Source organism: Scyliorhinus torazame, chromosome 8 (assembly GCF_047496885.1).
Source record: "Scyliorhinus torazame isolate Kashiwa2021f chromosome 8, sScyTor2.1, whole genome shotgun sequence".
Lineage (NCBI taxonomy): Eukaryota > Metazoa > Chordata > Chondrichthyes > Carcharhiniformes > Scyliorhinidae > Scyliorhinus > Scyliorhinus torazame.
In genome coordinates, this window is record NC_092714.1 from 55,251,229 (window position 1) to 55,267,557 (window position 16,329).

The 16,329-nt window shown below is 51.2% G+C and overlaps 1 protein-coding gene across 1 annotated transcript in view; it reads right to left on the minus strand.

Moving 5' to 3' along the window:
- LOC140427852 (SH2 domain-containing protein 1B) overlaps positions 1-15,655 on the minus strand; it is a 36,044-nt gene extending 20,389 nt beyond the window's left edge. The window contains exon 1 of the mRNA XM_072513639.1: positions 15,521-15,655. The gene's annotated coding sequence lies outside the window, so the exon portion shown is untranslated. The remainder of the gene's footprint in view (positions 1-15,520) is intronic.
- Positions 15,656-16,329: the final 674 nt, after the last annotated feature.

The following is a 16,329-nucleotide window of genomic DNA, read 5'->3' on the forward strand; positions in this document are numbered from 1 at the left end:
GGGGGTGAAGTGGGCTCACAGGTTGAGTCTGTCTGGCGCCTTGATTGTTCGCTGCGATCGCCTGAGCTCTGGTTTCGCTGCGGGCACGGGTGTTGAACTCGTCGCTGCGGGCACGGGTGTTGACTCCGGGAGCGTGTCTTCTGGAGCTTCATCCTTGTAGGTCGGTGATGGGGGAGGGGGGATGTAGGCCATGTACGGGCAGGGACGGTGTTCGGTGTAGGGTGGGGGGGGTAGGTGATGGTCGCAGGGGAACCGGCGAGTGCCAGGTCCCGGAGGGAGACTGTATCTTGTTGGCCGTCGTGGTGCGCCACATAGGCATACTGCGGGTTGGCGTGAAGGAGCTGGACCCTCTCGACCAGGGGATCGGACTTATGGCTCCTCACATGCTTTTGGAGGAGGACAGGCCCCGGTGACGTCAGCCAGGACGGAAGCGAGACCCCGGAGGTGGATTTCCTGGGGAAAACAAATAGGCAGTCATGAGGGGTCTCGTTCGTGGCTGTGCAAAGGAGTGACCTAATGTAGTGGAGCGCGTCGGGGAGGACCTCCTGCCAGCGGGAAACTGGGAGACTCCTAGACCGTAGGGCCAGAAGGACGGCCTTCCATACCGTCGCATTCTCCCTCTTCACCTGTCCGTTTCCCCGGGGGTTGTAACTGGCAGTCCTGCTCAAGGCGATGCCCTTACCGAGCAGGTACTGGCGCAGTTCGTCGCTCATAAACGAGGAGCCCCAGTCACTGTGAACGTAAGTGGGGAAACCGAAGAGGGTGAAGATACTATGCAGGGTCTTAATGACAGTGGCCGCGGTCATGTCGGGACATGGGATTACAAAGGGGAAACGGGAGTACTCGTCAACGACTTTAAGAAAATACGCATTGCGGTCAGTGGAGAGGAGGGGCCTTTTGAAATCGATGCTGAGGCGCTCAAAGGGCTGGGATGCCTTCACCAGGTGGGCCTTATCTGGTCGATAGAAGTGCGGCTTACACTCCGCGCAAATTTGGCAATCCCTGGTCATGGCCCTGACCTCCTCGGTGGAGTAGGGCAGGTTGCGGGCCTTGTTGAAGTGGAGAAGCCGTGTGACCCCTGGGTGACAAAGGTCATTGTGGATGGCCCAGAGTCGGTCATCTTGCACGCTGGCGCATGTGCCGCGGGACAGGTCACTGGGGGCTCGTTGAGCTTCCCTGGACGATATACAATATCGTAGTTATAGGTGGAGAGTTCGATCCTCCACCTCAAGATTTTATCATTCTTGATCTTGCCCCGCTGTGTATTGTTGAACATGAAGGCTACCGACCATTGGTCGTGACGAGGGTGAACCTCCTACCAGCCAGGTAGTGCCTCCAATGCCGCACAGCTTCCACAATGGCTTGAGCTTCTTTTTTGACTGAGGAGTGTCGAATCTCGGAGGCGTTGAGGGTACGGGAAAAAAATGCTACGGGCCTGCCTGCCTGGTTAAGGGTAGCGGCGAGGGCGATCTCTCACGCGTCGCTCTCCACCTGGAAGGGAATGGACTCGTCCACCGCACGCATCGCGGCTTTGGTAATTGATGCGCAATCAATTGCACAAAGACGCAGATTAGGTACAACTGTGGCTTTATTACAGTCAGCTGCGTGGCCTCCTGCTGCAGCTGGCGAAATGGCAGGGCACTGGAGGTCATGCATATTAATACAGTTCTTAGTGGGCGGAGCCAGCCAGCAGGGGCTACCGGCGAACCTGTAGTGCAGGTCCTACCTTACATCCCCTAATACAGTAGTTCACCACATTCACCCCCTGTTAAAAATGAGTCCGGCGGGGATGATGTGAAACTATATACAAGTAGTGCAATTATGTACAGTGGTAAGAAAAAGACAAAGGTCCATGTTGACGGTCCGGAGTCCGTCAAAGGTCCAGCCGGTTCGGTGCTTTGGTGCTTTGTTGGAAGCGGCGTAACGGTGGCAGCGAAGTCGGTGCTGGCGGTGGTGGAGGTGGCCCCGATGGCGGTGGTGACGGTGCTGGTGCTGGCCAGTCATCGGGGAACACCGGGAGCATGCCAAAGTCCTCTTCGCCCTCTTGTGCGGAAGGGGTGGTCTGGTGGGGTCAGTGTGGGCGGCATGGTGGGGGGGGGGGGGGGGGGGGGCGGTGTTGGGGTGGAACCTGACGGTGCCAGGTCCCTGTGTGAGACAGTATCTAGGCGGCCGTCGGGGAACTCAACGTCGGCATATTGAGGGTTGGCGTGGAGCAGGTGAACCCTGTCCACCAAGGGGTCCGCCTTGTGGAGTCGGACGTGCCTCCGGAGAAGGACCGGTCCTGGAGCTGCGAGCCAAGTCGGGAGCGACACCCCGGATGTGGACTTCCTGGGGAAGGTAAAAACACGTTCATGGGGTGTGTTATTAGTGGTGGTGCACAATAGTGACCGGATGGAGTGTAGAGCGTCAGGGAGGACCTCCTGCCAGCGAGAGGTTGGGAGGTTCCTGGACCGTAGGGCCAGCTGAACTGCCCTCCAAACCGTCCCATTCTCCCGTTCTACTTGCCCATTTTCCCGGGGGTTGTAGCTGGTCATCCTGCTGGAGGCTATACCCCTGCTGAGCAGGAACTGACGCAGCTCATTGCTCATGAATGAGGATCCCCTGTCACTGTGGATGTAAGCGGGGAAACCGAACAGAGTGAAGATGGTGTTGAGGGCCTTGGTGACGGTGGCAGACGTCATATCGGGGCATGGGATGGCAAAGGGGAATCTGGAGTACTCATCGACCACACTGAGAATGTACGTGTTACGGTCGGTGGAGGGGAGGGGCCCTTTGAAATCCACGCTGAGGCATTCAAAGGGCGGGAAGCCCTCATCAGGCGCGTACAGTCCGGCCGGTAGTAATACGGCATGCACTCCGCACAGACCTGACAGTCCCTGGTGACTGTCCTTACTTCCTCGACGGAGTAGGGCAGATTGCAAGCTTTGACCAGATGGTACAACCGTGTGACCCCCGGGTGACAAAGGCTGTCGTGTAGGGCCCGGAGTTGGTCCACTTGTGCGCTGGCACATGTACCTCGGGAGAGGGCGTCTGGGGGCTCGTTGAGTTTACCGGGGCGACACAAAATCTCGTAATTTTAGGTGGAGAGCTCGATTCTCCACTGCAAGATTTTATCATTTTTGATCTTGCCCCGCTGTATGTTATTGAACATGAAGGCTACCGACCGTTGGTCAGTCAGGAGAGTGAACCTCTTACCGGCCAGGTAATGCCTCCAATGCTGCACAGCTTCAACGATAGCTTGGGCCTCCTTTCGACGGATGAGTGTCGAATTTCAGAGGCATGAAGGGTGCGGGAAAAGAATGCCATGGGGCTGCCTGCCTGGTTTAGAGTGGCGGCAAGGGTGACGTCTGAAGCGTCGCTCTCTACTTGAAAAGGCAGTGACTCGTCCACTGCGCGCATCCCGGCCTTGGCGATGTCTGCTCTGATGCGGGCAAAAGCGTGTTGTGCCGCGGCCGCGAGGGGGAATTGGGTGGACTGAATGTGTGGGCGGACCTTGTCCGCATAGTTTGGGACCCACTGGGCATAGTAGGAAAAGAACATAAGGTAGCGTTTGAGGGCGGTTGGGCAGTGGGGGAGGGGAAGCTCCATGAGGGGGCGCATGTGGCTGGGGTCGGGCCCGAGAAGTCCGTTTTGGACTACATAGCCGAGAATGGCTAACCGGGTCGTGCTGAACACACATTTCTCTTCGTTTTCGGTCAGGTTGAAAAGAGTGGCAGTGCGGAGGAATTTATCGAGGTTGGCATCGTGGTCCTGCTGGTCATGGCCGCAGATGGTGACATTATCTAAGTACGGAAAGCTGGCCTGCAAACCGTACTGGTCGACCATTCGGTCCATCTCCCTTTGGAAGACCGAGACCCATTTGTGACGCCGAAAGGGACCCTAAGGAAGTGGTAGAGGCGTCCGTCCGCCTCGAAGGCCGTGGATGGACGGTCCGACTTCCGGATGGGGAGCTGGTGGTAGCCGGATTTCAGGTCAATTGTTGAGATGACCCGGTACTGCGCAATCTGATTGACCATATCAGATATGCGTGGGAGGGGGTATGCGTCGAGCTGCGTGTACCGATTGATGGTCTGGCTGTAATCCACGACCATTCTGTGTTTCTCCCCAGTTTTAATCACTACCACTTCGGCTGTCCAGGGGCTGTTGCAGGCCTCGATAATACCCTCCTTAAGCAGCCGCTGGACTTCGGACCTGGTGAAGGTCTTGTCCTGGGTGCTGTACTGTCTGCTCCTGGTGGCAACGGGCTTGCAATCCGCAGTTAGATTGGCAAAAAGGGAGGGGGGATTGACCTTGAGGGTCACGAGGCCTCAAACGGTAAGGGGGGTAAGGGCCCGCCGAATTTGAGGGTGAGGCTCTGGAGATTGCACTGGAAGTCTAGGCCCAACAGGAGTGGAGCGCAGAGATTAGGAAGGACATAGAGGTGGAAGTTACTAAATTCTACGCCCTGGACAGTGAGGGTGACTGTACAGAAGCCTTGGATTGGGACGGAGTGGGATCTGGAGGCTAGGGAGATCCTTTGATTAGCAGGATGGACCGCATGGGAGCAGCACCTTACCGTATCTGGCTGTACGAAGTTTTCGGTGCTCCCTGAGTCCAGCAGGCATGAGGTCGCGTGGCCGTTGATTTTCACCGTCGTTGACGCGGTGGCCAGGTTGTGCGGGCGAGATTGGTCCAGCGTCATTGAAACGAGCTGCAGGTAGTCGTCGGATGCTTCGGGTGGCGAGCATGTGCGGTTCCGATCTCGGGATGTCCGGAGGCCCTGTGGGGGACAAGATGGCGGCGCCCATGGTGCGCACATTGCGGGGTCGGGACAAGATGGCGGCGCCCATGGTGCGCACATTGTGGGGTCGGGACAAGGTGGCGGCTCCCATTGTGCGTTTGGCATGGGGGGAGGGGCAATAGTGGGTGCGATCGCAGCGACTGTGGGGGCCTGGCACACAGCCGCGAAGTGGCCCTTTTTCCTGCAGGATTTACAAGCGGCAGTGCGAGCCGGACAATTTTGGCGGGGTGCTTCTGCTGACCGCAGAAGTAGCAGCGGGGACCCCCGGGGTGCGCGTGCGGCGCAGGCGTATTGGGAAGGCAGGGTCCCAGCTGAGGAGGTCGGCGGCAGGGTCCAGGAGGGGTAGGAAGGGGTAGAAGGGTGGGCAGCACGGCAGTAGGGGTAAGATTGTACATTATGGGATGCGATCGTCATGGAGAGCGCCAAGGTTTTCGTCTCCGCCAGTTTGAGCGTGGCCCCTTCCAGTAATCATTCTCGGATGCGGTCCGACGCAATCCCCAGCACGAAAGCATCGCGCATGAGGAGGTTCGCGTGTTCAGCGGCCGTAACGGCCTGACAGTCACAGTCCCAGACGAGTGGAATTAGGGCCCGCCAGAAGTCTTCGATGAACTCAGCAGGGTGGCGAGTACATGCCTGGCGAAGAGCGTGTTCGCCTTCTGAGCATAGTGTTCTTTAAGGAGTTCCATTGCTTTTGTGTAATTCGTGGCGTCTTGGATCAACGGGAACACGCTGGGGCTCAGTCTGGACTACAGGCTGTTTATCTTCTGAGCCTCCATTGGCGCGGGGTCCGCCGCATTGATGTAGGCCTCAAAACTTGCTAGCCAGTGAGTAAAGTCTTTCCTGGCGTCGGGCGAGTGCGGATCCAGCTGCAGGCGATCGGGCTTAATTCGGATATCCATTCTGTGGAAAATCTGACTGTAATAAATTGCTGCACGATCAATTGCACAAAGACGCAGATTGGGAACATCTTTATTACAGTCAGATGCGTGGCCTCCTGCTGCAGCTGGCGAAATGGCAGGGCACTGGAGGTCATGCATATTTATACAGTTCTTAGTGGGCGGAGCCAGCCGGCAGCAGCTACCGGCAAACCTGTAGTGCAGGTCCTACCTTACATCCCCTAATACAGTGGTTCACCACAGTAATATCAGCCTTGATGCGGCTGAAGGACTGGCGGGCCTCAGTCGTCAGGGGGAAGATGGTGGCTTTGATAAGTGGGCGGGCTTTGTCTGCATAGTTGGGGACCCACTGGGCATAATACGAAAAGAACTCGAGGCATCTTTTCAGGGCCTTGGGGCAGTGGGGGAGGGAGAGTTGCAGGAGGGGGCGCATGCGGTCAGGGTCGGGCCTAGCACTCCGTTTTCCACGACATAGCTGAGGATGGCCAGTCGGGTTGTGCGGAATATGCATTTCTCCTTGTTATAGGTGAGATTGAGGGCTTGGGCGGTTTGCAGAAACTTCTGAAGGTTGGCGTCGTCGTCCTGCTGATCATGGCCGCAGATGGTGACGTTGTCCAAGTAAGGAAGCTCTGCCCCCTCAGGGGAGGTATATAGATCTGCAGCCTGTAGGCGGCACTCAGTACAGAGCAGTCGCAGGCAGGCACAGTTCTAGCTGATTAAAACCACTGTTCACTTCAACTCTCTGTCTCGTGTGAATTGATGGTCGCATCAATTTAACGAGCTGGGACTGTGCCTGCCTGCGACTGCTCTGTACTGAGTGCCGCCTACAGGCTGCAGATATATATATCTATCCCGAGGGACGGAGCCATAACTGGAGCCCACAAGGGCACCAACATAATACAATGTAATGTAATGTAATACAATGGTGAGCCATAGGCGGAGCCCACAAGGGCATCAACATAATACAATGTAATGTAATGTAATACAATGGTGGGCCATAGGCGGAGCCCACAAGGGCATCAACATAATACAATGTAATGTAATGTAATACAATGGTGGTCCATAGGCGAAGCCCACAAGGGCATCAACGTATTGCAATGTAATGTAATGTAATACAATGGTGAATGGTAGCAGTAATACATTCACCACAAAATGCTGGACGGATTCTGTCAGGCAGATAGGAGTCTCGTCCCATGGTGGGAGAACCTCAGCAGTTCCATGGAGGAGGCCTGAAGGAATCAAAGGCCCTTCAGGCTAATGTTAGGCTTACCCCACAAATGATGCCCCTAGCAGAGAAAGTTCCATCTGCTGTAAGCTGTCAGCCAACCAGTTGCCTGAAATAAATGCAGAAAATGCTGGAAATCCTCAACAGTAGTTGTGGATACGGCCAGGATTCATGAATGGCAACGGGAGCCCAAAATGTGATTTAGCCAGCAGGATTTCTCAAAGGAATTATCCCCACACCCCTGCCAGTGATATAACAGAGTTGCAACATCGGGGACCCTATTTTAATACAGTAGCATCTCATTATCATGCCTCCTCGCAACAATCATCCCCCACATTCGAAAGTCCGCCCACAGCAGTGTGATGCACATGGCACCTTTTAAGACAGCTCTTTAAAAACAGGAAACTGGTGAGCTCAGCTCTGAGGGGAGTTTGGAGGTGAGGGAGTAGCTCGCAATGGGCTCAGTGAGTTAACAGGCAAAGGGTCTTGGTGTATGGGGAGTTAACCAGCAAAGGTCTCAGGGTGCAGGGGAGTTAACCAGCAAAGGGTTTTGATGTGCGGGGAGTTAACTGGCAAAAGATTTCCCGGTGCTGGGAGTTAACCAGCAAAAGGCTTCAGGGTATGGTGAGTTAATCAGCAAATGGTCTTGGGTATACAGAATCAACCAGCAAAGGGGCTCAGGGGAGAGGGAGTTCACCGGCGAAAGATCTCAGGATATGGGGAGTTAACTAGCAAAGGGCCTCGGTGTGCATGGAATTAACTAGCATAGGGCCTTGGTGCATGGAATTAACCAACAAAGGGTCTAAACGTGTGGAGAGTTAACCAGTAAAGGGCCTTGGGGTGCACTGGACTTAAGCAGCAAAAGGTGTCGGGGTGTGGTGAGTTAACCAGCAAAGGGTCTCAGGGTACGGGTAGCTAAACGACAAAGGGTCTTGGGATACAGCGAGTCAACCAGCATAGGGCCTTGGGGTATGGATAGTTAATCGGCAAAGGGCCTCGGGTGTGAGAGGTTAACCAGTAATGGGGCTCAGATGCGGGGAGTTAACCGGCAAAAGGTTTCAAGGTACGTGGTGTTCAGCGGCAAAGGGCCTCAGCGTATAGGGAGTTCACTGACAAAAGGTCTAAGGATATGGGGAGTTAACTGGCAAAGGGCCTTGGGGTTTGGGGAGTTAATTGGCAATGGGTTTCAAGGTACGGGGAGTTCCCTGGAAAATGGTCTCGGGATATGGGGAGTTAATCAGCAAAAGATCTCAGGGTGCGGGGAGTTAATCGGCAAAGGGCCTTGCGGTGCACGGAATTAACCAGGCAAAGGGTCTTGGGGTGCAGGGAGTTAATCGGCAAAGTGGGGGGTGAGTCTGCAAAGGGCTCCGGGTCGAGGGGGTTTCAGTGGCAGAGGGTGATCATCGGCAAGCAGTCAGGGCAGAATAGGTGTTTGGGATTGAACCGGTAAGGCTGTTTAGTCCGAGGGGGTGACCTGGCAGTGGGGGGACGTAGCAGGGGGCTGGGCAACAGACAGAGGGGGTGATTTGGTAGGTGGGGGCAAAGGGGCAACAAACCTGTCACCAGAAGAGAGAAACGGTAGGCCTCTGAAGGTGGGAGGATCTGAGCTAGGAGGGGAAGAAAAACAAGATTCAAATTGAGTCATCCTGAGGCAACAAACTGCAGCTGCTGAGTCTCCGCTTTCGTGGACGGTTCTGACATTGGGAAGGGAAGCCGGGAATAGTGTTTTAGGTGGGGTCCAGTAAACATGGGCTGAAGGACCGACTAAGATGTTGGGGCAGGAGGAGTGGGGCTGGTGCACCCGTGTGTTCACGACTGACTATGTCAACTCTAAGGGAAAGGCATGACAGCAATGAACATTTCTTTGGAGATGAGGGGCTGGATTCTCCGCTTTGTGATGCTGGAAGCGCAAATCAAGATCAAGTGGAGAATCTCACGAAATTGAAAAATCGAGGTTTGGTCCCGGCACAAATTCCGACGTCATGCTCCGGTCCCTCACTGACGGCAATATCGATGTTTGCGCCCCATGCCGGTGGATCCATGAAAAACCTCCCTTTGCATGGATTTTAATTTCATGTTCCACCCTTCCGCGATACTCCGTCCCTCTTAGGTGGATGTCTCGCGAGCGCAAATTAATGCAAATATTAACAAGCGGGATCTGGCATCATGGCTGCGGAGGGGGAGCGGGAGCCTAAAAACTCTGAAGAAGCCTCAAAACTTGTCGGGCTTGATGGGTTGCCTGCTAGGGCTTGGGGGCAGTAGCGAGGAACTACTTGGAACAGGTCCATGGACTCAAGAGTGTCCCCCTCGGAATCGAGGTGGTCTGCCTCAGACTGCCATTGCTGCAGTATGTGTTGTAAATGCACCCCTCTAGTGCTACCTTCAGACTCCTGGCTGCTCACAGTGCTGAGTGCTCCTTGTGTCCTTTGAATGCTCAGAGGGCTCTGGTCATCTGGGAGCTCACCCAGGCCACCCCTCTGGACACGCTCACACACCAGCTATTTCATCTAGGGGGTGGGCGTGGCCAAGCTGATTCAGAGGCCCACCAGGTGTTGTCACTCCTCAGAAGCACTGCCCACTGCAGAGGAAGCAGGGGATCAGCAGAGCTCACCCAAATCAGACGACATCTGTGATGTGTTGGGTAAGTTGGGTCTGCGAGGACTGTGTTTACTGTAGCAGAGAGAGAGACGGGCTTCCAACACTTGAAGAAATGCAACTCTATTTTATTAAATCTTAACTATTAAACATGCTTGAACTGTGGGTTGACACTATGCTGAGTTGACTGGAGACCTGAGGCTAACCTGACTAGACTATCTCACTACCACATGGTGGATGATCTAGTTGTTGCTCACAGGCTCTGACTGTCTCAGAGGCTGCATCCCGAGAGAGAGCGGGAAAACTAGCGCCCCCTGGTTATATAGTGGCCGTGTCCTGTCTGGTGATTGGCTGCTGTGTTCTGTATGTTCATTGGTCATCCTTTGTGTCACTCACTGTCTGTCTGTGCACCATCATATCTTGTGTGCATATTATGACATCTCCCCCCTTTCAAAAAATGTGTGTATGTGTCAATAAATAGTGTGTGTGTATATGAGCCTGACTATGTACAAAGTATTTGAACGTATTTACATGAGTAGGAGCTGAACTATATACAAAATACGTGAGCATATTTACATGGGAAGGTGTCTAGTGCAGATAGAGTGCATACAACAAATTAGGAAGAAACAATATGTACAGATGTGTAAACGAAGCACAAGGCAATGCACCATTCAGTCTATAAATTCAGTCTCTGTGGCGGGCGACGAATTCTGGTTGACCGCCTCAAGGGTGGATCAGGAGCCGCCTGCACTGGAATGGGCGGAGCTGCGTCCAACGTATATGATGGCAAAAGAAACGGCAGATCGATGACCTCTTGGAAGGGTGTGTCCTGAGGAATTAGCAGGCGAGGCGGGACATCACGTTCAGGTGGTGAGCGTGGAAGCAGCCGCAGGGCCCGCCTATTACGGCGAAGAAAAGAGTCATCATGCTAAAGGGTTGCTAAAGTAACGTCAACTCACTTAGGCTAAGTGGAAGAGGGTGATGTGGGTCTTGTCTATTCTGGGAGATTGTGAGGGAAAGGTCCTCAATATGATGGCCAGCCCAGAAGTCACTGGCCTTCGAAATCCGGCTAATGGAGATGAATGGGGAAAAGGAGGCGAAAATCCTTTTTTTCCTTGCAGCGATTAGTGCGAAAAGAGAGAGATGGAGCTTTTGGAACTGGTTATCATTCTTCAAGCGCTTCGAGAGGAGAGAAGGTGTCAACAGAGGTGTCTTGCTCTCCAGAGGCAGGAGCAGAACCCTGAGGAGGAAGAGCTGGTAGTGTCTGCTCTTTTGCTACAGGAGGGACCTTAGAGAGCGGGTACTCTGAGGTGCCTTCTGTGCCCCAGGGTCTACAGATGGTGGCTGACCTTCCTGCAGATGAGTGGTAACCAGTGTCAGCAATGATTTCACCTGTTCAGGGATACGGTGGCTCACGTATACGATCTCCTGTAGGAGTTGGCATTGCATGGACCTGGATGACATCCACTGCCTATGGCTTTGAAAGTCACAGCCACCCACAGCTTTTATGCAACTAGTTCCTTTCAGGGCTCCATGGGTGACCCTTGCAACATCTTGCAGTCCTCTGTTCATAAGTGCATTAAGGGGTGATGGACACAATCTTCCTAATGGCTCAGAACTACATGCATTTCGACCGGATCAGGCTCCTCAGGACACAAAATACATGGGTTTCGTCCAGACTGCAGGCTTTCCACAAGTGCAGGGAGTCATCAACTGCACTCATGTGGCTCTCCGATCCCCATGGCATCAAGCAGTTTATATAATGTTACCAGGATACAGGCACCAATCGTCCAGAAGGGATTCTGGGTTGATTTATTTAGACTAGGCACATGGGAACATTCACACAAAGATAAGAACCTTGAGTACATCAGGGCGTGCTGTGTTCTGGTCACAGGCAAATGTGAAACAAAGACAGGATTGCATGATACACCTCTCTTCTGGTGTTGGCATGTTGTTATCCCTAAAGATATCATAAAAAGGGCAGCACGGTGGCACAGTGGTTCGCATTGCTGCCTCACAGCGCCGAGGTCCCAGGTTCGATCCCAGCTCTGGGTCACTGTCCGTGTGGAGTTTGCACATTCTCCCTGTATTTGCGTGGGTTTCGCCCCCACAACCCAAAAGATCGCAGGGTAGGTGGATTGGCTACGTTAAATTGCGCCGTAATTGGGTACTCTAAATTTTTTTTAAAAAAAGATATCATAAAACATTCTCTGCAATCATGGGCAGTGTGGATGGAAGGCCTACCAGTATTGTACGGATTTTCTGCTCCACTCAATGATTTTCCTTTTATGTCTCTGGTGTCCAGGGTATAGCATCTGCGTCCAGCAGAGCAGAGCTTGGAGATGGCTGTGCCTTCTGATGCAGGCTCACCAAAGGTGCCCCCACCACCACCACTGTCAACTAACTACCTAGCTGGATTTGAGCTGGTGCATGGCACGCGTGAGCCTGAGATATAATCAGTTTCTCTGAGGATCCATTAGCTGGGAGGGATATTACAACTTATTATTAACAAGATTTTAGGAATATTCCATTTGCTATAATAATAAAAGCAAATTATTGTAGATGCTGGAATCTGAAACGAAAACAGATTCAGCGATGACAAAAACGTTATCCAGACTCAAAACGTTAGCTTCTTTCTCTCTCCACAGATGCTGTCAGACTGCTGTGATTGTCCAGCATTTTGCATTTTTGTTTTATAGTCTATTTACTATTGGAAATTAAGTCAACATGACTAGGTGTTGTATGACATGAGGTATACTGTTATTTGGGTAGCTGGTATGTCCCGATCTCTCCATCTCTGATGATCAGCGGCAAAATAATGCAATTGATCTCCTTCTTTCTTATCACAGAATCATAGGGTTTACAGTGCAGAAGGAGGCCATTCAGCCCATCGAGTCTGCACCGGCCCTTGGAAAGAGCACCCTACTTAAGCCCACACCTCCAGCCTACCCCGTAACCCAGTAACCCCATCTAAACTTTTGGACACGAAGGGGTAATTTAGCATGGCCAATCCACCTAACCTGCACATCTTTGGACTGTGGGAGGAAATCGGAGCACCCGGAGGAAACCCACGCAGACACTGGGAGAAAGTGCAAACACCACACAGACAGTCACCCAAGGCCGGAATTGAACCTGGGACCCTGGAGCTGTGAGGCAGCAGTGCTAACCACTATGCTACCGTTCCGCCCCGGCATCTATTAACTTGGAAATCCGTGGGATGGTCACTTCTAATCCTCCATCACTCCCTTTTGTTCTGTGTTCTCTCTTTCTGGAACAGGGGAAAGACTGTAATTGGATGTGCTCGCTCAATGAATGCATTATATTGGTAAGCGTGGCTATTTGGTAGAGGTTTTAAATTGCATCGGATCAAGGTGGGTAGCAGAGTTTGGATTGCTAGACGAGGATGTGAGGAAGTGCAAAGAAAAAGAGAATGATGACTGTGCTTGCAAGGGCAAGTGGGTGTGAGACGCTATTGATGGGGTAAGCTTGCAAAATTTAGTCAGGGTATCCCTCGCTAACTCACTACATCACACACTTGACCTTCCTGAATCCATAAGGAAACTTGTCTGTCTCCTTGTTCAAAGTCTTCCAAATTCTATCTATGGATTGGCTCTTAAATACTCCAATTGACGTCACATTACGCTGGCCTGCAATCTTGCCTGCTGATATGGGTAAGGGTGGGCCATGTCCAAAAATGGCGGTCTTCAGGGTCTCAGAATTTTTTATGGGGAGAGGGGCTGACGCCTAGCCTTTGCCTCCCTAATCGCCCGCCGAAAGATCTTGCTTGGCTGGTGATCGCAGCATCACCCAAAGCTTCAGACTGGCTGTCTGGCCCGTTGGAATTCCTCCAACTGGAGAAGATCAAGTTCATCGTCCATGGGTCGGAAGAGGGCTTCCACAGGAGGTGGAAGCGGTTCACCAACTTGTTCCAAGACCTGTTTGCAGCCAGCAACCAGTGGAGCGGAAGGAGTGGGGAGGAAGGGGAGGGAGGCACAGATAAGCCATGAAACATAAAGGAAAAGGAAGGAAGAGAGAAGGGGGATAGGGGGGGGGGCAAAAGCTCACCAAAAAAAGACTGCGAGTCACACGTCCAGAGTCACAGGGGACGGGCCCAAGGGCTATCGGAAAACAAGAGGGAGCAACAACACGCCAGCAATACACACTCGGAACAACACTGGAGACGGCTGCTGAGGCAGATTGGCCAAGTGATACCCACAGTCATGGGGGGGGGGGGGGCGGAGACAAGTAGATATGAATAGTGATCTTTGTTTATGTTTTCTTTCTCACTCTTTGATGTATCTCTCCTTTGTAAATTTGAAACTTTCCTTGGTTTCTTTTGCTTGATATTATACGCGGTTCTTGATATGAAACTTGTAATTTAATGTACAAACTGAAATGTGTAACATAAAATGTGAAAAGGGGCAGCATGGTGGCACAGTAGTAGTAGCACTGCAGTCTCACGGTGCTGAGGTCCCAGGTTCGATCCTGGCTCTGGGTCACTGTCCGTGTGGAGTTTGCACATTCTCCCCGTGTTTGCGTGGGTTTCGCCCCCACAACCCAAAGATGTGCAGGCTAGGTGGATTGAACACGCTAAATTGCCCTTTAATTGGAAAAAATGAATAGGGTACTCTAAATTTATAACACAAAAAAATATATACAATATGTGAAAACCAACAGAACCAGCAGAAACAATCTAGCCATTTACATAGTGTCACGTTTGACACTGGGATATGATTCTGACCACATTTCCGTTCAATCACCAAGACCACCTAGTTCCACTGCATTAGACCATAAGACATAGGAGCAGAATTAGGTCGTTCAGCCAATCGAGTATGCTCCGCCATTCAATCATAGCTGATATTTTCTCATCCCAATACTCCTGCCTTCTCCCCATAACCCCTGATCCCTTTATTAATCAAGAACCTATCTATCTCTTTCTTAAAGACACTCAATGATTTGGCCTCCACAGCCTTCTGCGGCAAAGAGTTCCACAGACTTGCCACCCTCTGGCTGAAGAAATTCCTCCTCATCTCTGTTTTAAAGGATTGTTCCTTTAGTCTGAGATGGTGTCCTCTGGTTCTAGTTTTTCCTACAAGTGGAAACATCCTCTCCACGTCCACTTTATCCAGGCCTCGCAGTATCCTATAAGTTTCAATAAGATCCCCTCTCATCCTTGTAAATTCTAATGAGTACAGACCCAGTGTTCTCAAACGTTCCTCATATGACAAGTTCTTCATTCCAGGGATCATTCTTGTGAACCTCCTCTGGACCCTTTCCAAGGCCAGCACATCCTTCCTTAGATACAGGGCCCAAAACTGCTCATGATATTCCAAATGGGGTCTGACCAGAGCCTTACACAGCCTCAGGAGTACATCCCTGGTCTTATATTCTAGCCCTCTTGACATGAATGCTAACATTGCATTTGCCTTCTCAACTGCCGACTGAACCTGCACATTAACCTTAAGAGAATCATGAACAAGGACTCCCAAGTCCCTTTGTGCTTCTGATTTCCTAAGCATTTCCCCATTTAGAAAATAGTCTATGCCTAAATTCCTCCTACCGAAGTGCATAACCTCACACTTTACATTACATTGCCCTACTCTACCTTTACCTCAACTTTTCTGCTGTTGAAACCCACTTCCTTGCTTTTGTTATCTCTGGACTTGACTATTCCAATGCACTCCTGGTCAACCTCCCATCTTCCACGTTACATTCACTTGAGGTCATCCTAAATTCCACTGCCCATTTTCTAATTCCCACCAAGTCCCGTTCACTCATCCCCACTTTGCTCCTCAATTTTAGAATTCTTATTATTTTTAAAATTCTGACATGCCCTCTCCCTTTCTTAACTCTGTTGCTTCCTTCAAGCCTACAATCCTGTGCTCCTCAAATTCTTGCACATCTCCAATTTTAATCACTCCACCATTGATGACCATGCTTCTGTTTTCTAAACCCTAAACTCTAGTATTCCCTCCCTAAATAACTCCACCTCTCTCCTCTTTAACAAAATTCCTTAAAACCTACCTCATTGTCCAAGCTTTTCGTCATCTGCTCCATTACCTCCTGACGTAGCTTTGTGTCAGGTTTTGTTTGATTAGCACCTTTGAACAGTTCACCATGTTAAAGTTGCTAGATAGATGCAAGCTCTTGTCTAGTAGCTGCAACCTTGGTAGAAAATGTGACGTCTGGTGTAATATATTAGACCCACGAATCTTACGAATATGTAAATTATACTGCATACTTCACAAGTAGTGCAACACTGCGCAGGCATTTTACCAAAGTGATACCAAAGTAGGAGGGTAAGTTCCATGACGATTTAGTTTCCACAGTTTGTGGCCAGATCACATTGCTATTATTCACATCACAGACATGGTACAATCACTGAGTTATAGAAAAGTATACTGTCTTTAAATAGTTTGTTTCCTGGGTCTAAAAACAGCAACCATCTCGTGAATCTAAATCCGGCAATTTGACAGAAAGTCAATAATTTCAAATAAAATCCAATTCTCAATATTCCATCAGAATATTCTGGCTTGTTTTGATAGTTGCTTCCAAATGTTTGCATCGATTTTATATTTAAAATCCATTAAAATATGGAAATTAAGATGCCTGTCTGGCATCAAGTCACAAATGAATTAGAACTTTCCTTAACTCAAGACTATAAAAATGTTGGGTCCCATTAGAACATGTGTCCCTTAGTCACAGTCATAGAATCCTTAGAATCCCTGCAGTGCAGAAAGAGTGTACCTACCCTCCAAAAGAGCATCCTTCCGTTGCCCACTCCCCTGCCCTATCCCATAACCCCACCTATCATCTTCTGTCCCAGATTTTGC